Source organism: Triticum urartu, chromosome 7A (genome assembly GCF_056163025.1).
Source record: "Triticum urartu cultivar PI428250 chromosome 7A, HENAU_Tu73, whole genome shotgun sequence".
Taxonomy (NCBI): Eukaryota; Viridiplantae; Streptophyta; class Magnoliopsida; order Poales; family Poaceae; genus Triticum; species Triticum urartu.
The window spans coordinates 185,045,576-185,068,905 of NC_141879.1; the positions used below are offsets into that span (position 1 = coordinate 185,045,576).

The 23,330-nt window shown below is 44.1% G+C and overlaps 1 pseudogene; it reads right to left on the reverse strand.

Moving 5' to 3' along the window:
• Positions 1 to 5,939: 5,939 nt before the first annotated feature.
• Positions 5,940 to 23,330, reverse strand: part of LOC147958903 (uncharacterized) — a 31,665-nt pseudogene continuing 14,274 nt past the window's right edge.

The following is a 23,330-nucleotide window of genomic DNA, read 5'->3' on the forward strand; positions in this document are numbered from 1 at the left end:
TAGCTACGGGTGAGAAGGTCTCATCGTAGTCAACATCTTGAACTTGTCGAAAACCTTTCGCAACAAGTCGAGCTTTATAGACAATAACATTACCATCAGCGTCAGTATTTTTCTTGAAGATCCCTTTATTCTCTATGGCTTGCCGATCATCGGGCAAGTTAATCAAAGTCCATACTTTGTTCTCATACATGGATCCTATCTCAGATTTCATGGCCTCAAGCCATTTTGTGGAATCTGGGCTCATCATCGCTTCCTCATAGCTCGTAGGTTCGTCATGGTCTAGTAACATGATCTCCAGAATAGGATTACCTTACCACTCTAGTGTGAAACGTGCTCTGGTTGACCTACGAGGTTCGGTAGTAACTTGATCCGAAGTTTCATGATCATTATCATTAGCTTCCTCTTTAGTTGGTGTAGGCATCACTGTAACTGATTTCTGTGATGAGGTACTTTCCAACTCAAGAGAAGGTACAATTACCTCATCAAGTTCTACTTTCCTCCCACTCACTTCTTTTGAGAGAAACTCCTTCTCTAAAAAGGATCCATTCTTAGCAACAAAGATCTTGCCTTCGGATCTGTGATAGAAGGTGTACCCAACAGTTTCTTTCCGGTATCCTATGAAGACGCACTTCTCCGATTTGGATTCGAGCTTATAAGGCTGAAGTTTTTTCACATAAGCATCGCAACCCCAAACTTTAAGAAATGATAGCTTAGGTTTCTTGCCAAACCATAGTTCATACGGTGTTGTCTCAACGGATTTAGATGGTGCCCTATTTAAAGTGAATGCAGTTGTCTCTAATGCATCACCCCAAAACGATAGTGGTATATCAATAAGAGACATAATAGATTGCACCATATCTAATAAAGTACGGTTACGACGTTCGGACACACCATTACGCTGTGGTGTTCCAGGTGGCGTGAGTTTGAAACTATTCCACATTGTTTTAAATGAAGGCCAAACTCATAACTCAAATATTCACCTCCGCGATCAGATCGTAGAAACTTTATTTTCTTGTTACGATGATTCTCCACTTCACTCTGAAATTCCTTGAACATTTCAAATGTTTCAGACTTGTGTTTCATTAAGTAGATATACCCATATATGCTAAAATCATTTGTGAAGGTCAGAAAATAACGATACCCACAGCGAGCCTCAACACTCATCGGACCGCATACATCGGTATGTATTATTTCCAATAAGTCATTGACTCGCTCCATTGTTCCGGAGAATGGAGTTTTAGTCATCTTGCCCATGAGGCATGGTTCGCAACTATCAAAATGATTCATAATCAAGTGATTCCAAAAGCCCATCTGCATGGTGTTCCTTCATGCGCTTTATACCAATATGACCTAAACGACAGTGCTACAAATATGTTGCACTGTCATTACCAACTTTGCATCTTTTGCCATCAATATTATGAATATGTGTATCACTATGATCGAGATTCAATAAACCATTTACATTGGGTGTATGACCATAGAAGGTTTTATTCATGTAAACAGAACAACAATTATTCTCTGACTTAAATGAATAACCGTATCGCAATAAACATGATCCAATCATATTCATGCTAAATGCAAACACCAAATAACATTTATTTAGGTTCAACACTAATCCTGAAGGTAGAGGCAGTGTGGGATGGTGATCTTATCAACCTTGGAATCACTTCCAACACACATCGTCACCTCGCCCTTAACTAGTCTCCGTCCATTCTGTAACTCCAGTTTCGAGTTACTAATCTTAGCAATTGAACCGGTATCAAATACCCCGGGGTTACTATGAACACTAGTAAAATACACATCAATAACATGTATATCAAATATACCTTTGTTCACTTTGCCATCCTTCTTATCCTCCAAATACTTGGGGTAGTTCCGCTTCCAGTGACTATTCCCTTTGCAGTAGAAGCACTCAGTTTCAGGCTTAGGTCTAGCTTTGGGCTTCTTCACGGGAGTGGCAACTTGCTTGCCATTATTCTTGAAGTTCCCTCTCTTTCCCTTGCCTTTTTTTTATTGAAACTAGTGGTTTTGTTAACCATCAACACTTGATGCTCTTTCTTGATTTCTGCCTTCGCCGATTTCATCATCGCGAAGAGCTTGGGAATCGTTTTTGTCATCCCTTGCATATTATAGTTCATCACGAAGTTTTAGTAGCTTGGTGATAGTGACTAGAGAACTCTGTCAATCACTATCTTATCTGCAAGATTAACTCCCACTTGATTCAAGCAATTGTAGTACCCAGACATTCTGAGTACATGCTCACTGGCTGAGCTATTCTCCTCCATCTTGTAGGCAAAGTACTTGTCAGAGGTTTCATACCTCTCGACACGAGCATGAATCTGAAATACCAATTTTCAGCTCTTGGAACATCTCATATGCTCCATGGCATTCAAAACACTTTTGAAGTCCCGGTTCTAAGACGTAAAGCATGGCGCACTAAACTATCAAGTAGTCATCATACTGAGCTTGTCAAATGTTCATAACATTTGCATATGCCCCTGCAATAGGTCTGTCACCTAGCGGTGCATCAAGGACATAATTCTTCTGTGCAGCAAATGAAGATAACCCTCAGATTACGGACCCAGTCCGCATCATTATTGCTACTATCATTTTTCAACTTAGTTTTCTCTAGGAACATATCAAAAATAAAACAGGGGAGCTATACGCGAGCTATTGATCTACAACATAGATATGCAAAAACTATCAGGGCTAAGTTCATGATAAATTAAGTTAAATTAATCATATTACTTAAGAACTCCCACTTAGAGTAGTTTTCAATGGTGAACATCTCTATGTTGATCATATCTACTATATGATTCACGTTCGACCTTTCGGTCTCCAGTGTTCCGAGGCCATGTCTGTACATGCCAGGCTCGTCAAGTTTAACCCGAGTATTATGCATGTGCAAACTGTCTTGCACCCGTTGTATTGGAACGTAAAGTCTATCACACCCGATCATCACGTGGTGTCTCAACACGACGAACTGTCGCAACGCTGCATACTCACGGAGAACACCTATACCTTGAAATTTTAGTAAGGGATCATCTTATAATGCTACCGCTGTACTAAGCAAAATAAGATGCATAAAAGATAAACATCACATGCAATCAAAATATGTGACATGATATGGCCATCATCATCTTGTGCCTTTGATCTCCATCTCCAAAGCACCGTCATGATCTCCATCATCACCGGCTTGACACCTTGATCTCCGTCATAGCGTCGTGGTCGTCTCGCCAACTATTGCTTCTACAACTATCGCTAACGCATAGTGATAAAGTAAAGCAATTACATGGCATTTGCATTTCATACAATAAAAAGACAACCATAAGGATCCTGCTGGTTGCCAGTGACTTTTACAAAACATGAACATCTCATACAATAACGTATATCACATCATGTCTTGACCATATCACATCACAACATGCCCTGCAAAAACAAGTTAGACATCCTCTACTTTGTTGTTGCAAGTTTTACGTGGATGCTACGGGCTTCTAGCAAGAACCGTTCTTACCTACGCATCAAAAACCACAACAGTGATTTATCAAGTTTGCTGTTTTAACCTTCAACAAGGACCGACCGTAGTCAAATTCGATTCAACTAAAGTTGGAGAAACAGACACCCGCCAGCCACCTTTATGCGAAACTAGTTGCATGTTTGTCGGTGGAACCGGTCTCATGAATGTGGTCATGTAAGGTTGGTCCGGGCCGCTTCAACCAACAATACCGTCGAATCAAAATAAGACATTGCTGGTAAGCAATATGACGATCACCGCCCACAATCCTTTGTGTTCTACTCATGCATATCATCTACGCATAGACCTGGCTCGGATGCCACTGTTCGGGAACATAGCATGCAATTTCAAAAAATTTCCTACGCTCACGCAAGATCTATCTAGGAGATGCATAGCAACGAGAGGGGGAGAGTGTGTCTACATACCCACATAGACCAAAAGTGGAAGCGTTTGACAACGCGGTTGATGTAGTCGAACTTCTTCTCATTTCGACCGATCAAGCACCGAACGTACGACACCTCCGAGTTCTGCACAAGTTCAGCTCGATGACGTCCCTCAAACTTTTTATCCAGCAGAGTGTCGAGGAAGTAGATGAGTTTCGTCAGCACGACGGTGTGGTGATGGAGATGGTGAAGTGATCCACGCAGGGCTTCGCCTAAGCACTATGAGAATATGATCGAGGGTGTAATCTATGGAGGGAGGCGCCGTAGACGGCTAACAGATGTTGTTTTTTGTTCTAGCCATGCCCCCACTCATATATATAGGTCGGAGGGGAGGAGAGGCAGCCAAGGGGGCGCCCCAAGTAGGAGGATCCTACTTGGGCACCTCCCAATTCGGCCTCCCCTCTTCCATATTCATCCGGAGGGGGAAGGAAGGAGGAGGGAGGAGGGAAGGAAGGGGAGGCCGAATCCCTCCCCTTCATTTCTCCCTTCTCCTCTTTCCTTCCCTTATTTTGGCCTACATGGGGCGCACGAGCCCCTTAGGGGCTGGTCTGTCCCCCTCTTGGCCCATTAAGGCCCATGTAGTTGCCGGGGGGATGCCCGGAACCCCTTCCGGTGACCCGATATGCACCCGGTACCCCCGGAACACTTCCGGTGTCTGAATACCATTGTCCAATATATGAATCTTTAACTCTTGACCATTTCAAGACTCCTCGTCATGTCTGTGATCTCATCCGGGACTTCGAACAACATTCGGTCACCAAATCACATAACTCATATAATACAAAATCGTCATCGAACGTTAAGCGTGTGGACCCTATGGGTTCGAGAACTATGTAGACATGACCGAGATACCTCTCCGGTCAATAACCAATAGCGGAACCTAGATGCTCATATTGATTCCCACATATTCTACGAAGATCTTTATCGGTCGTACCATAATGACAACATACATTATTCCCTTTGTCATCGGTATGTTACTTGCCCGAGATTCGATCGTTGGTATCTTCATACCTAGTTCAATCTCGTTACCGGCAAGTCTCTTTACTCGTTCCATAATACATCATCCCGCAACTAACTCATTAGTCACATTGCTTGCAAGGCTTATTATGATGTGCATTACCAAGAGGGCCCAAAGATACCTCTTCGATACTCGAAGTGACAAATCCTAATCTCGATCTATGCCAACCCAACAAACACCTTTAGAGATACCTGTAGAGCATCTTTATAATCACCCAGTTACGTTGTGATGTTTGATAGCACACAAGGTATTCCTCCTGTATCGGGGAGTTGCATAATCTCATAGTCGAAGGAATATGTATATGACATGAAGAAAGCTATAGCAATAAAACTGCACGATCAACATGCTAAGCTAACGAATGGGTCTTGTCCATCACATCATTCTCTTGATGATGCGATCTCGTTTATCAAATGACAACACATGTCTATGGTTAGGAAACTTAACCATCTTTGATTAACGAGCTAGTCTAGTTGAGGCTTACTAGGGACACGATGTATTGTCTATGTATCCACACATGTATCAAGTTTCTGGTTAATACAATTCTAGCATGAATAATAAAAATTTATCATGATATAGGGAAATATAAATAACAACTTTATTATTGCCTCTAGGGCATTTTTCCTTCAGAAGGCGTGGTGGCCGGCGCTGGGGCGCCGTTGTTGCGTGCGCGCGAGAGAGGGAGAGAGCAGGGGTGGCGGCTAGGGTTAGGTCTCCCGGCTCCCTAAGGAAGCCGAGCAAATATGACTGCTTCTTTCTTAATCCCAACATGGGTCTTTACACAAGTTTATATAATCCTCCTAATAAGATAATTGGGCTAAGCCCCTAATAACGATAAGATAAACTGGGCTACAACTAACTGGGCTAAGCCCCTAATATGTCGGTCATAACATCTCTCCCCGCCTGCACAAAAAGCTCGTCCTCGAGCTGGAAGGCGGGGAAGCGCTTGCAGAACTCCTCGAGGTGATCAATGGGCGCCCAACACCTCCGCATCAGCTGGGGCAGGCAGGTCGCCGAGCCCAGCGGCGGTAGTGTCCTCCTCAATGTAGTCCGTAGACTCCGGGTAGAAGAGTGCAGACGTGGTCGGGCACGTAGGGCTCGTCGTAGTTGAAGCACAACCCTTGGCGGTGATCCGGCGGAACGGGCACGCCACGGACGCAATGAGGGGTGCCGCGGAAGCCTGAGCAAGCCGACCCTGCACGGGAACTTCCGGCCAGGGCGGCGACCCAGTGGCCTGGGGTAGTGGCGCCTGCTGGATGGCCACCGCGCAGCGCTCGAACATGCGGACATAGTACATGGTCGTTTGGAGGTCCCGTGGCCTGTGCATTTCCACGTCCACGCGAATGTGGTCCGGTAGGCTACCGACGAAGAGCTCAGCCCGCTGACGAGCCGAAACACCGAGGGCGTGGCACGCCAATGTCTGGAAGCGGTCGGCGAAGTATTGCACTGTGGTGAGGAACGGATGGCACCCAAGCTCCGCCAGACGACTCCCGCATATAGGCGGACCGAAGCGCAAGAGGCACAGATCACGAAAATGCTCCCATGGCGGCATGCCGCCCTCGTCCTGCTCGAGGGCGTAATACCACGTCTGGGCGGAGCCGCGTAGATCATAGGAGGTGATCCAGGTGCGGTCAGACGCGAGCGTGCGCTGCGCCCTAAAAAATTGGTCGCATTGGTTGAGCCAATTCAGGGGGTCGACGGTGCCGTCGTAGGTAGCGAACTCTAGCCTGGAGAATCTCGGCGGTGGCTGGGCATGGACGACGGGCAGGTATGTGTCATCCGTGTGGAACAGCGAGGGCGACAGTGCCGAGTGTGCAGGTTGCAGAGTACCGCCATGGAAAAGGGTCCCATCGACACCATCATAGGGACCGCGGCACCCGAGGACCCACCGAACTGCATGGTCGGGGGAGGCGCTGGCAGTGACATCACGTGCGGCTGTCTTGAGGCCATCGTATAGACTGGCTCAATGGACCCGACGAGCCAGGCCGGTAGCGGAGATGGCGATAGGGGAAACTGACCTGGTGGATGGGCACCCCGGGTGCCGTCTACGGAAGGCCCGACCCCGAAATCACCGATGGCGACGGTGGCGGCTGCTGCTGCAGCGGCAGCGGCAGCGGCATGATGGATGCGACGGAAGTCGCCGGTGGTGGCGGCTGCCACGGGAGCTGCTGCGGCCCTGTGATGGTGGTGACGGGGGCGGGCGAAGGCAGCCCACAGTGCCCCCCGAGGAAGGTGCAGATGCCCTGGACCGCCTAAGTCAGGTCCCGGAACGCCGCCGTCATCTCCTCCGGGGTGAGCACGGCGGAGGCGGGCGTGGGTGGCGTCCAGGCGGCGGAGGAGACTAGCCCGGTCAGGTACGACATGCTCGCCGCGGTGGTCATCAGTGTCGAGGATGCGATCGGCAGCGGGAGGGAGGGGGTGGGCAGTGGTACGGACATGATCGAGCCTGAGACACCTGATACCAGATTGGTAGGAACCGGATCCCTACCAGGGCGAGATCTCAGGTTGTAGGGGTGGAAGGAGGGATGGCGTGGTCACCGACGCTGGGGAACCGTCGTTGCGTGCGCGCAAGAGAGGGAGAGAGCAGGAGGCGACGTCTAGGGTTAGGTCTCCCGGCCCCCTAAGGAAGCTGATAAGATATGATTGCTTCTTGCTTAATCCCAAAACAGGTCCTTACACCACTTTATATAATCCTCCTAATAAGATAATTGGGCTAAGCCCCTAATAATGATAAGATAAACTGGGCCACAACTAACTGGGCTAAGCCCCTAATATGCCGGTCATAACATCCCCTCTCTCTCCCGTTACTCCATAGTTCTTCTGTCCTCGTTCTAGTAGCACTTGGCGAAGCCCTGCTGAAGTAGCTCCACCACCACCATCATCACCACGCCATCATGCTGGTTGTGATCCCATTTACTTCTCCGCCTTATCTTGCCGGATCAAGGAGGAGGAGACGTCATCAAGCCGCACATGTGCTAAACTTGGAGGTGCCATCCGTTCAGCACTAGATCGGTTGGATCGTGATTGGATCGCGAAGAGTACAACTACATCAACCGCTTTATATACGCTTCCGCTTTCGGTCTACGAGGGTATGTAGACACACTCTTCCCTCTTGTTGCTATGCTTCTCCTAGATAGATCTTGGGTGTTCGTAGGAATTTTTTTTATTTTCATGCTTCGTTCCCCATCAGTGGCATCATGAGCTAGGTCTATGCGTAGATGTATATGCATGAATAGAACACAAAGAGTTGTGGGTGTTGATGCTCAAATTGCTTACCTCTCTTGTCTTATTTGGACTCGACGATATTGTGGGATGAAGCGGCTCGGACCAATCTTACATGTCCTCGCACATGAGACCGGTTCCACCGACTAACATGCAACTTATTTTGCATAAGGTGGCTAGCGGGTGTCTGTCTCTCCTACTTTAGTTGAATCTAATTTAAGAAAGGCGGTCCTTATAGAAGGTTAAAAGGCAAATTGATTATCACCATTCTGACTTTGCATAGGTAAGAACGGTTCTTGCTAGTTGCCCATAGTAGCCACGTAAAATTTGCAATACCAAAGTAGAGGACGTCTAACTTGTTTTTGCAGGGCATGTTGTGATGTGGTATGGCCAAAACGTGATGTGATATATATATATATATGTATGAGATGATCATATTTTGTATAATAGGTTCACGACTTACATGTCGATGAGTATGGCAACCGGCAGGAGCCATAGGGTTGTCTTTAATTTATTAATCGCCATGTAATTGTTTTACTTTATCGCTATGCGTTAGCAATAGTTGTAGAAGCAATAGTTGGCAGAGACGACCATGTGACGACACGATGATGGAGATCATGGTGTCATGCCGGTGATGATGGAGATCATGCTGGTGCTTTGGAGATGGAGATCAAGGGTGTGTTTAGTTGATGTCATCAAGTGGAATGTAATGGGTCGGTTCCGTCCCCAAAGCCCGTTCCCATGTTTGGTTTGTCGAAGGAACGAGAACCCACCGATTCCAGAGAATGGCATATTCCTTGTTTATGCGGAACTAAGTGATACCTCCAAATCCAGCGGACGACACGGAACGACTCTCGCTCGTCTTTCCTAGTTTCCCTCCCCGGCGCTGCATCTGCCTCCCAACCTTGCGCGCACCGCCGCCAGCAGCCCCACCGCGCGCGGCCATGAATGGCCACCGCTGCATCCGTCACGCTCGTAGTCGCCCGGCCACACCTACGTCTTCCCCTTCCCTGCGCCGCAGCTCCCTCCGCATCCTTGCGTGTGCTGCCGCCGACAGCCCGACCTCGTGCGGCCATGACTTGCCGCTGCCGCATCCTCGCGCTGGTGCTGCTTGCCGTCGTGCCGGCCGCATCCCAGCCTGGCGCACCTGATGCGTCCCACCGAGAAGGGAGGTCGGGCGGCTCTCTCAATCATCTTCTTCAGCCGAGCATGGAGGCCGGGCAGCCCTCTCACTCGTCTTCTTTAGCCGGGCATGGAGGCTGGGCACACCAAAGGCGCTATCGTCGGGGAGCTTTGGCCGCCGCACCAAGGAGCTTGTGGTGTGCAGTGACATTAGCCGTGGATGTTTTTGCAGGCACTGAACTCCAGATTAATATACGGCAGCGTCAAGTACATGTGTTCTTCCGTATTCAGATTCAGTGTTCCATGGGTATTCTTTTGTACTGCGGCGTCAAGTACATTTGCTCATTACAATCGACGGAATCAAGTGTTCAACATTTAGTTTAGTTTTTTATCAAAACTCTAATTCATCATGTAATAAAGTGAGATGAAAAATTCCATTCCATCTATCAAACCAAACACTAAAATGTACTCATTCCATTCCTCGAAACCCCTCCTACCAAACATAAGGATGGAACCGACCCATTCTAGTGGAATGGAACCATGACATTCCATTCCATTTCGTTCTGAAACCAAACACACCCCAAAGGCACGACATGATAATGGCCATATCATGTCACATATTGATTGCATGTAATGTTTATCCTTTTTATGCATCTTATTTTGCTTAGAATGACGGTAGGATTATAAGATGATCCCTTCACTTAATTTCGAGAAACTGTCTCCCTGAGTATGCACCGTTGCAAAAGTTCGTCGTTTCGAAGCACCTCATGATGATCGGGTGTGATAGACTCCACGTTCGCATACAACGGGTGTAAGCTAGTTTTACACATGCGGAATACTTGGGTTAAACTTGACGAACCTAGCATGTACAGACATGGCCTCAGGACACAGGAGACCGAAAGGTCAAACATGAGTCATATAGTAGATATGATCAACATGAAGATGTTCACCATTGATGACTACCCCATCTCACGTGATGATCGAACATGGGTTAGTTGATTTGGATCATGTGTCACTTAGACAACTTGAGGGATGTTGATTTAAGTGGGAGTTCATTAGTAATTTGATTAGCTGAACTAAATTATCATGAGCTTAGTCTTTAATTGTCTTTGCAAAATTTGTGTTGTAGATCAATGGCCCGCGCTGTAGTTCCCCTGAATTTTAATGCATTCCTAGAGAAAGCTAAGTTGAAAGATGATGGAAGGAACTATGCGGACTGGGTCCGTAACTTCAGGATTATCCTCACTGCTGCAGAGAAGGCTTATGTCCTTGATGCACCACTATGTGATGCACCCCCTCCAGCGTCATCTGTGGATGTTGTGAACATCTGGAGGGCACGTTCTGATGACTAATCAATAGTTTAGTGCGTGCTTTACAACTTAGAACCGAGGCCCCAAAGACTTTTTGAGCACCACAGAGCAAATGAGATGTTCCAGGAGTTGTAATTGGTATTTCAAGATCATGCCTAGGTCGAGAGGTATGACATCTATGACAAGTTCTTTAGCTGTAAAATGGAGGAGAACAATTCTATTAGTGAGCATATACTCAGAATGTCTGGGTTGCACAACCGCTTGACTCAGTTGGGAGTTAATCTTCCAGATGACTCGGTTATTGACAGAATTATCCAATCACTGCCTATTGGGGAACATAGTATTTCAAAAAAATTCCTATGATCACGCAAGATCTATCTAGGAGAAGCATAGCAACGAGCGGGGAGAGTGTGTCCACGTACCCTCATAGACCGAAAGCGGAAGTGTTTAGTAACGCGGTTGATGTAGTCGAACGTCTTCACGATCCAACCGATCAAGTACCGAATGCACAACACCTCCGTGATCTGCACACGTTCATCTCGGTGACGCCCCTCGAACTCTAGCTCCAGCTGAGGCCGAAGGAGAGTTTCGTCAGCACGACGGCGCGGTGACGGTGATGATGAAGTTACCGACGTGGGGCTTCATCTAAGCACTACGACAATATGACCGAGGTGGAAATCTGTGGACGGGGCACCGCACACGGCTAAGAAATCAACTTGTGTGTCTATGGAGTGCCCCCTCCCCCGTATATAAAGGAGGGGAGGAGTGGGTCGGCCGGCCTCAAGGAGCGTGCCCTAGGGGGGAATCCTACTCCTACTAGGAATAGGTTCCCCCCTTTCCTAGTCCAACAAGGAGGTGAAGGAAGGAGCAAGGGGGGAGAAGGAAGGAGGGGGGCGCCGCCCCCACCCCATGTCCAATTCGGACTGGGGGGCGCGCGCCACCTCCTGGCCGGCCCTCTCTCCTCTAAGGCCCATGGTGGCCCATTAACTTTCGGGGGGGGGGGTCCGGTAACCCTCCAGCACTCCGGCTTTATCTGATACTATCTAGAACACTTCCGGTGTCCGAATAACATGCATATATCAATCTTTATTTCTCGACCATTTCGAGACTCCTCGTCATGTCTGTGATCACATTCGGGACTCCGAACAACCTTCGGTACATTAAATCACACAACTCATAATACATATCATCATCGAACAGTAAGCATGCGGACCCTACGGGTTTGAGAACTATGTAGACATGAGCGAGACACTTCTCTGGTCAATAACCAATAGCGGAACCTGGATGCTCATATTGGTTCCTACATATTCTACGAAGATCTTTATCGGTTAAACCGCACAACAACATACGTTGTTCCCTTTGTCATCGGTATGTTACTTGCCCGAGATTCGATCATCGGTATCATCATACCTAGTTCAATCTCGTTACTGGCAAGTCTCTTTACTCGTTCCGTAGTGCATCATCCCGTAACTAACTCATTAGTCACATTGCTTGCAAGGTTTATAGTGATGTGCATTACCGAGAGGGCCCAGAGACACCTCTCCGACAATCGGAGTGACAAATCCTAAACTCGATCTATGCCAACTCAACAAACACCACCGGAGACACCTGTAGAGCATCTTTATAATCACCCAGTTAAGTTGTGACGTTTGATAGCACACTAAGTGTTCCTGTGGTATTCGGGAGTTGCATAATCTCATAGTCATGGGAACATGTATAAGTCATGAAGAAAGCAATAGCAATAAACTAAACGATCATAGTGCTAAGCTAACTGATGGGTCTTGTCCATCATATCATTCTCTAATGATGTGATCCCGTCATCAAATGACAACACATGTCTATGGCTAGGAAACTTAACCATCTTTGATTAACGAGCTAGTCTAATAGAGGCATACTAGGGACACTCGATTTGTCTATTTATTCACACATGTACTAAGTTTCCGGTTACTACAATTCTAGCATGAATAATAAACATTTTATCATGATATAAGGAAATATGAATAACAACTTTATTATTGCCTCTAGGGCATATTTCCTTCAGTCTCCCACTTGCACTAGAGTCAATAATCTAGATTACATAGTAATTATTCTAACACCCATGGAGTCTTGGTGCTGATCATGTTTTGCTCGTGAGAGAGGCTTAGTCAACGGGTCTGCAACATTCAGATCCGTATGTATCTTGCAAATCTCTGTGTATCCCTCCTTGACTTGATCGCGGATGGAATTGAAGTGTCTCTTGATGTGCTTGGTTCTCTTGTGAAATCTGGATTCCTTTGCCAAGGCAATTGCACCAGTATTGTCACAAAATATTTTCATTGGACCCGATGCACTAGGTATGACACCTACATCGGATATGAAATCCTTCATACAGACTCCTTCATTTGCAGCTTCTGAAGCAGCTATGTACCCCGCTTCACACGTAGATCCCGCCACGACGCTTTGCTTGGAACTGCACCAACTGACAGCTCCACCATTCAATATAAACATGTATCCGGTTTGTGACTTAGAGTCATCCGGATCAGTGTCAAAGCTTGCATCAACGTAACCATTTACAATGATCTCTTTGTCACCTCCATAAACAAGAAACATATCCTTAGTCCTTTTCAGGTATTTCAGGATGTTCTTGACCGCTTTCCAGTGATCCACTCCTAGATTACTTTGGTACCTCCCTACTAAACTAATAGCAAGGCACACATCAGGTCTGGTACACAACATTGCATACATGATAGAACCTATGGCTGAAGCATAGGGAATGACTTCCATTTTCTCTCTATCTTCTGCGATGGTCGAGCATTGAGTCTCACTCAACTTCATACCTTGTAACACCGGCAAGAACCCTTTCTTTGACTGATTCATTTTGAACTTCTTCAAAAATCTTGTCAAGGTATGTGCTTTAGAAAGCCCTATTAAGCGTCTCGATCTATCTCTATAGATCCTGATGCCCAAAATATAAGTAGCTTCACCGAGGTCTTTTATTGAAAAACTCTTATTGAAGTATCCTTTTATGCTATCCAGAAATTCTACATCATTTCCAATCAACAATATGTCATCCACATATAATATCAGAAATGCTACAAAGCTCCCACTCACTTTCTTGTAAATACATGCTTCTCCAAAAGTCTGTATAAAACCATATGCTCTGATCACCTCATCAAAGCATATATTCCAACTCTGAGATGCTTGCACCAGTCCATAAATGGATCGCTGGAGCTTGCACACTTTGTTAGCACCTTTATGATCGACAAAATCTTATGGTTGGATCATATACAACTCTTCTTTAAGAAATCCATTAAGGAATGCAGTTTTGATGTCCATTTGCCAGATTTCATAATCATAAAATGCGGTAATTCCTAACATGATTCGGACAGACTTAAGCATTGCTACGGGTGAGAAGGTCTCATGGTAGTCAACTCCTTGAACTTGTCGAAAACCTTTGGCAACAAGTTGAGCTTTGTAGACAGTAACATTACCGTCAGCGTCAATCTTCTTCTTGAAGATCCATTTATTCTCTATGGCTTGCCGATTATCGGGCAAGTCAACCAAAGTCCACACTTTGTTCTCATACATGGATCCCATCTCAGATTTCATGGCCTCAAGCCATTTTGCGGAATCTGGGCTCATCATCGCTTTCTCATAGTTCGTAGGTTCGTCATGGTCAAGTAACATGACCTCCAGAACAGGATTACTGTACCACTCTGGTGCGGATCTTGCTCTGCTTGATCTAAGAGGTTCGGTAGTAACTTGATCACAAGTTTCATGATCATCATCATTAGCTTCCTCACTAATTGGTGTAGGAATCACTTGAACTGATTTATGTGATGAACTACTTTCCAATAAGGGAGCAGGTACAATTACCTCATCAAGTTCTACTTTCCTCCCACTCACTTCTTTCGAGAGAAACTCCTTCTCTAGAAAGGATCCATTCTTAGCAAAGAATATCTTGCCTTCGGATCTGTGATAGAATGATACGGCTCAAATAGCTTTGAGACGATTTTATGTAGTGGCCCTGATCTTTCACTCGCGCAAACAGGTAGAAGAAATAGTTTAGGAAGAAGTAGAAGTGTAGGTGCAAAAGAACCAGTATGGCTAGACTTGATGGATGGATTGATTGTAGAGATCGGAAAGTAGTAGAAGATGCGTACGTGGTAGTTGTAGTACTAGGATAGATGGAGGGATTAAGCTAATGGCGATTAGCGGCGGCGACGGCGACGGTGATGGAGTAATTAGCGATAATAAGAACTAGCAAAAGTAGATGGAGAAGAACGGGAAGCTAGCTAGATTGACCCTTGTAGATCAAGATTCAAACGACACTTGTACCTTGGCGATCGAAGCTGCCGAAACACATGCAATTATCAAACCCTAGACAGGGACGCAGAAGTACAGATACACATCCATCAGATGAGTTTTCTTCCTGAACTAAAACCTAACCTAGACAACACTGCGCCCCTTGCTTATATAGGTGGTGCGTAACACATGGGCCAAGCCCGACCTAGACTAGGACATGACGAGGACTCCTCATCAATTACAAGTTGTACGCAGAAAGAAACTAAAAAAACACAAAAACCAATTAAACTAGAAAACCAATAAAAAGGACATGCCTCCTTCTCTGCCATGGCATTCTTGTAGGCTTGATTCATCTAGGACCCACGTACATATATTGGCCTTCGTACAAATATTGGCAAGGTGTTCTGAACATAGGCTTCACTTTCTCCCGAGGCACGATCCGAGGAGCAACTTCAGTAGCATATGGAACAGGCATCACACCTAAGATTCCTCTCTGTTTTGTAGCACACATTATCTTCTTATGACGCAGAGCGGGAACCACTACTTTTGCATCTTATTTTCATAGCCAGACTCTTGCTTAGAAAATACTTTACTTGGCGATAATGGTGAAACAAGAGTACCTGGGGTGACCGCATCATCCTCCCCCCTTCAAACGAAACCGTCCTCGGTTTCGGAGCACCCTTCAAAATATCCTTGTGTACAAACATATGATCAACCTTGATAGCATTATTACCCATGGGCTGCAGCACACGTTTGATGCCAACATCTCGTAACACGTAAGTGTCCGACCACCCCTCATGTATAGCGTTGCGATCATATTGCCACGGATGACCCAATAGTAATTGGCACACATCCATTGGCACAACGTCACAAATGACCTCATCATAATATGTGCCAATATTGAACTTTACGTGTAGCTTGTGAGTCACCTTCAGACATCCGGAGTTGTACAACCATTCAATGCAATGTGGCTGCGGATGTGGCCATGCCTTCATTCCTAAAGCATCCACCACACGCTTGCTTATGATGTTGGTGTAGCTCCCTCCATCAATAATCAACTTGCAACACTTGTTGTTGATTCGGCATTGTGACTGAAATTTTTTCCACCGCTGTCATGCGCTTGGAATTTGATCCTCTTTAGATCTCTGCACCATGATGCATGGAAGATCATAATCCAAAGGATAACACATGATAGGATTAGCTTCACTTTCCCCTTCCTTGGGCTCATCAGACTCCAAGTCAGTTTTGTCTTCGGAAACATATCCATCATTAACAAGGAGCACTCTCTTCTTGTTCAGACAATCAATGCGTTTGTGTCCCCTACCTCCACATGTGTAACACACAATCTCACTAGTACGCATAACAGACTGCGCACTTGAATCAGCCCTTGAAGCCACTTTGCTCGCGGCCATAGGTTCTTTGCTCATCTCCTTGTGATCAGTGGCAGCTGACCTATATGATGAAACTGGCTTGACATTATCATCATCATGCGAATAGGAACGCCGTCCCATGCTAAAATTAGTTCGGCCTTTGGAAACTTGCTTTGCTTTGACCCACAGTTCGGCATGCTCTACTTGATGAAGTAGCTCTTGCATATCATTATACTGCATTGATAACCCACAAGTATAGGGGGTCGCAATATTTTTCGAGGGTAGAGTATTCAACCCAAATTTATTGATTCGACACAAGGGGAGCCAAAGAATATTCTCAAGTATTAGCAGCTGAGTTGTCAATTCAACCACACCTGGAAACTTAATATCTGCAGCAAAGTGTTTAGTAGCAAAGTAATATGATAGTAGTGGTAACGGTAGCAAAAGGTAACAGTAGTAAAAGTAGTGTTTTTGGTATTTTGTAGTGATGATAGCAATAGCAACGGAAAAGTAAATAAGCGAAGAACAATATATGGAAAGCTCATAGGCAATGGATCGGTGATGGAGAATTATGCCAGATGCGGTTCATCATGTAACAGTCATAACCTAGGGTGACACAGAACTAGCTCTAGTTCATTGATATAATGTAGGCATGTATTCTGAATATAGTCATACGTGCTTATGGAAAAGAACTTGCATGACATCTTTTGTCCTACCCTCCCGTGGCAGCGGGGTCCTTACGGAAACTAAGGGATATTAAGGCCTCTTTTTAATAGAGAACCGGAACAAAGCATTAACACATAGTGAATACATGAACTCCTCAAACTACGGTCATCATCGGTAAGTATCCCGATTATTGTCAGCTCAGGGTTAAAGGATCATAACACATAATAGGTGACTATAGACTTGCAAGATAGGATCAAGAACACTCATATATTGATGAAAACATAATAGGTTTAGATCTGAAATCATGGCACTCGGGCCCTAGTGACAAGCATTAAGCATAGCAAAGTCATAGCAACATCAATCTAAGAACATAGTGGATACTAGGGATCAAACCCTAACAAAACTAACTCGATTACATGATAGATCCCATCCAACCCATCACCGTCCAGCAAGCCTATGATGGAATTACTCACGCACGGCGATGAGCATCATGAAATTGGTGATGGAGGATGGTTGATGATGATGATGGCGACGGATTCCCCTCTTAGGAGCCCCAAACGGACTCCAGATCAGCCCTCCCGAGAGGTTTTAGGGCTTGGCGGCGGCTCCGTATCGTAAAACGCGATGAATTCTTCTCTTTGATTTTTTCCTCCCCGAAACACAATATATGAAGTTGGAGTCGGAGAGGCACCAGGGGGCCCACGAGGTAGGGGGGCGCGCCCCCCACCCTCGTGGAAGGTGGTGGGCCCCCTGGCCTTCATCTTTTGCAGGTATTTTTTATATTTTCCAAAAAGTTGCTCCGTGAAGTTTCAGGTCATTCCGAGAATGTTTGTTTCTACACATAAATAACACCATGGTAATTCTGCTGAAAACAGCGTCAGTCCGGGTTAGTTCCATTCAAATCATGCAAGTTAGAGTCCAAAACAAGGGCAAAAGTGTTTGGAAAAGTAGATACGACGGAGACGTATCAACTGCCCCAAGCTTAAACATTTGCTTGTCCTCAAGCAATTCAGTTGACAAACTGAAAGTGATAAAAAAAACTTTTACAAACTCTGTTTGCTCTTGTTGTTGTAAATATGTAAAGCCAATATTCAAGTTTTCAGCAAAGATTATAACTAACCACATTCACAATAATGCTTAGGTCTCAAGTTTACTCATATCAATAGCATAATCAACTAGCGAGCAATAATAATAAATCTCGGATGACAACACTTTCTCAAAACAATCATAATATGATATAACAAGATGGTATCTCGCTAGCCCTTTCTGAGACCGCAAAACATAAATGCAGAGCACCTTTAAAGACCAAGGACTGACTAGACATTGTAATTCATGGGAAAAGAGATCCAGTCAACTCATACTCAATGTAAATTAACAGTAATGAATGCAAATGACAGCGGTGCTCTCCAACTGGTGCTTTTTAATAAGAGGATGATGACTCAGCATAAAAGTAAATAGATAGGCCCTTCGCAGAGGGAAGCAGGGATTTGTAGAGGTGCCAGAGCTCGGTTTTGAAATAGAGGTGAATAATATTTTGAGCGGTATACTTTCATTGTCAACATAACAACCAAGAGATGGCGATATCTTCCATGCTACACACATTATAGGCGGTTCCCAAACAGAATGGTAAAGTTTATACCCCCCTTCCACCAACAAGCATCAATCCATGGCTTGCTCGAAACAACGAGTGCCTCCAACTAACAAGAGTCCTAGGGGGAGTTTTGTTTGCAATTATTTTGATTTAGTTTGCATAAAGCATGGGACTGGGCATCCCGGTGACCAGCCATTTATCTCGTGAGTGAGGAGCGGAGTCCACTCCTCTTGAGAATAACCCGCCTAACATGGAAGATACAGACAACCCTAGTTGATACATGAGCTATTCGAGCATACAAAACAAGATATTTATTTGAAGGTTTAGAGTTTGGCACATACAAATTACTTGGAACGGCAGGTAGATACCGTATATAGGTAGGTATAGTGGACTCATATGGAATAAATTTGGGGTTTATGGAGTTTGGATGCACAAGCAGTATTCCCGCTTAGTACAGGTGAAGGTTAGCAAAAGACTGGGAAGCGACCAGCTAGAGAGCGACAACAGTCATGAACATGCATTAAAATTAATCAACACCGAATGCAAGCATGAGTAGGATATAATCCACCATGAACATAAATATCGTGAAGGCTATGTTGATTTTGTTTCAACTACATGCGTGAACATGTGCCAAGTCAAGTCACTTAAATCATTCAGAGGAGGATACCACCCTATCATACCACATCATAACCAATTTAATAGCATGTTGGCACGCAAGGTAAACCATTATAAGCTCCTAGCTAATCAAGCATGGCACAAGAAACTATGATCTCTAGTTGTCATTGCAAACATGTTTATTCATAATAGGCTGAATCAGGAACGATGAACTAATTATATTTACAAAAACAAAAGAGGTCGAGTTCATACCAGCTTTTCTCATCTCATTCAGTCCATCATATATCATCATAATTGCCTTTCACTTGCACGACCAAATAGTGTGAATAATAATAATAATGCACGTGCATTGGACTAAGATGGAATCTGCAAGCATTCAATAAACAGGAGAAGACAAGGCAATATGGGCTCTTTTGCCAGATCAACAATAATGCATATGAGAGCCACTTCAACAATTTAATTATGGTCTTCTCCTATCGACCCCAAAGAAAAGAAAAGAAATAAAACTATTTACACGGGAGAGCTCCCAACAAGTAAAATAAGATCAGGAAATATTTTAGGGTTTTCTTTTTAATTACTACTACAAGCATGGAAGGTAAACTAATTAAAAGCTACAACTAATTTTTTTGGTTTTTCTTAAGGTTTATTAAACACACAAGAAGAAAGCATAAAAGGAAAATAAACTAGCATGGATGATACAATGAAAAAGTATGAGCACCGACATCTAGAAATGAGTGTGTGAACATAAATGTAATGTCGGTGGGAAATACGTACTCCCCAAGCTTAGGCTTTTGGCCTAAGTTGGTCTATGGCCACGGTTGGCCTGGCTGATATCCGTAGTAGAAGTTGGGGTCGTACTGAGATGCAGCGGCTATCGCCTCCTGAGCTGCAGTGTGGCGACGAGCGGCCTCCGCTCTCCTCTCATACTCATCTGCGTCCTCTTTGGTAATAACATATCTTCCTCTAGCCTGATAATCAAAGAAGGCAGGAGCAGGGAGAGTAATATGGATAGCACGGCGTCTGTCAAAGATTAGTCGATACTGGAGAGGTGATTCATTCCTCTCGACAAACTGGTGGTGAACCATAGCATTAAAATCTAGATAAGCAGGAGATAATTCAATATCATCTTCGCGTATGGCTACACCAAGAAAATTAGCTATGTAGGTTGCATAAATTCCACCAAAGAAATCTCCATTAAATCTATTAAGATGCAACCTACGTGCAAAAATGGCTCCCAAATTATAAGATTTATCTCCTAACACAGCACTCCTAAGAATACTGAGATCAGGGACACACATGTGACATGCCTCATCTTTACCATTAATGCATCTACCTATGAAGAGAGCAAAATAATGTATAGCTGGGAAGTGAATGCTCCCTATGGTAGCTTGTGTTATATCTCTAGATTCTCCCACAGTTATACTAGCAAGAAAATCTCTAAATTCAGATTTACGAGGATCCCTTATACTACCCCATTGTGGAAGTTTGCAAGCAGTGGTGAAGTCCTCTAAGTCCATAGTATAAGAATTTTCATAAAGATCAAACATGACAGTTGGAGAATTACGTGAAGTTGAAAATTCAAACCTCCTCACAAAGGTACTGGTGAGGTTGTGATACTGACTGCACTTCTCTTCCTCGAAGCTCACAAGATCGGCGTTACGCAAATATGCGTTGAATTCTTATTTAATTCCTGCTCGATCCATAAAATTTTCAGAAGGCCACTCACAAGGACACATTGGAGTGTCTCTTGGTGGCTCTTCATCAGCATCACGCATTGCAAGCCTGGGTCCTTGCTTCCTTGAGGAACCACCTTGGAACATTTTCCTAAGCATTTTTCTTCCTCTGAAAAATTCTGAATTTTTTTAGTAACTTCAAAATAAAAGTAAACCAAACTCAATAATATTGGTAGCAACTACTCCTACAAGTGCCTAGGGCCTATATCATGCATCAAAACTACTTTTGACCATATAAATTTGACATGCAAGCTCAAGAACAGGGTCACCCTAAGCAGCAAAAATTGGCAATGAATAAAGCACTAGAACAAAAACTAATTGGACCAATGGAGGAGTCACATACCAAGGAACAATCTCCCCAAGCAGTTTTGTGAGAGGTGCTTTGGGCAAGGAGACCGAAAATGGCAGCAAAACAAGCTTGGACTCGGGTTTGAGCTGGTTATTTGTGTTTGTGGGAGGAAGAAGAAGTGTGTGGGTGCAGGAATAAGTGGAGGAGGGCCACCGTGGGCCCACGAGGCAGGGGGGCGCGCCTAGGGGGGTAGGGCGCGCCCTCCACCCTCGTGGGCAGGTGGTTGACCCCCTGCTATGTTCTCAGTGCCAAATATTCTCAAATATTCCAGAAAAAAATCATATTTAAATTTCAGGGCATTTGGAGAACTTTTATTTTCGGGGTATTGTATATTGCACAGATAATCAGATAACAGATAGAAAAATACTATATTTATTTTATTTAATATAAATAACAGAAAGTAAAAGGAGGGTACAACAGGTTGTGCCTTCTAGTTTCATCCATCTCATGCTCATCAAAAGGAATCCACTAACAAGGTTGATCAAGTCTTGTTAATGAACTCATTCCGAATAACATGGAACTGGAGAAATTTTGAATAACACTATGTTACCTCAACGGGGATATGCACATCCCCAATAATAAGAATATCATATTTCTTCTTGACAGTTGGAAGAGGAAATTCAAAACCTCCAAATATAATCGATGGAATTTTTCCAATAGAGTTGATACTATGAACTTGAGGTTGTTTCCTCAGAAAGTGTACCGTATGCTCATTGCCATTAACATGAAAAGTGACATTGCCTTTAGTGCAATCAATAACAACCCCTGCAGTATTCAAAAAGGGTCTTCCAAGAATAATAGACATACTATCGTCCTCGGGAATATCAAGAATAACAAAGTCCGTTAAAATAGTAACGTTTGCAACTACAACAGGCACATCCTCACAAATACCGACAGGTATAGCAGTTGATTTATCAGCCATTTGCAAAGATATTTCAGTAGGTGTCAACTTATTCAAATCAAGTCTACGATATAAAGAGAGAGGCATAACACTAACACCGGCTCCAAGATCACATAAAGCAGTTTTAACATAGTTTCTTTTAATGGAGCATGGTATAGTGGGTACTCCTGGATCTCCAAGTATTCCACCCTTAAACGTATAATTAGCAAGCATGGTGGAAATTTCAGCTTCCGATATCTTTCTTTTGTTAGTAACAATATTTTTCATGTACTTAGCATAAGGATTCATTTTGAGCATATTAGTTAATCACATACGCAAAAAGATAGGTCTAATCATTTCAGGAAAGCGCTCAAAATCCTCATCATCCTTTTTCTTGGATGGTCTGGGAGGAAAAGGCATGGGTTTCTGAACCCATGGTTCTCTTTCTTTACCATGTTTCCTAGCAACAAAGTCTTTCTTATCATAACGTTGATTCTTTGATTGTGGGTTTATCAAGATCAACATCAGGTTCAATTTCTATATCATTATCATTACTAGGTTGAGCATCGTTATGAACATTATTATCAACATTATTACTAGTTTCAGGTTCATTACCAGATTGTGTCTCAACATAAAAAATAGAAATTTCATTTGGATTCTTAGGTGTTTCAATAACAGGTTTACTAGAAGCATGCAAAGTCCTATCATTTTTCTTTTTCTTCTTTTTAGAAGGACTAGGTGCATCTATATTATTTCTCTAAGAATCTTGCTCAATTCTCTTAGGGTAGCCTTCAGGATACAAAGGTTCCTGAGTCATTCTACCAGTTCTAGTAGCCACTCTAACAACATTATCATTATCTTTACTATTCAATTCATTGAGCAAATCATTTTGAGCTTTAAGTACTTGTTCTACTTGAGTGGTAACCATAGAAGCATGTTTACTAATAAGTTTAAGTTCACCTTTGACATTAGCCATATAATCACCCAAGTGTTCAAGCATATTTGAATTGTATTTCAATTGTCTACCAAAATAAGCATTAAAGTCTTCTTGCTTAGCCATAAATTTATCAAACTCATCTAAGCATGGGCTAGCAAACTTAGTAAATGGGATTACAGCTTTATCATATCTATAGAGAGAATTTACCTTTACTACCTGTGTCGGGTTATCAAGACCATGAGTTTCTTCAGTAGGTAAAGGATTAAGATCATATGTTTC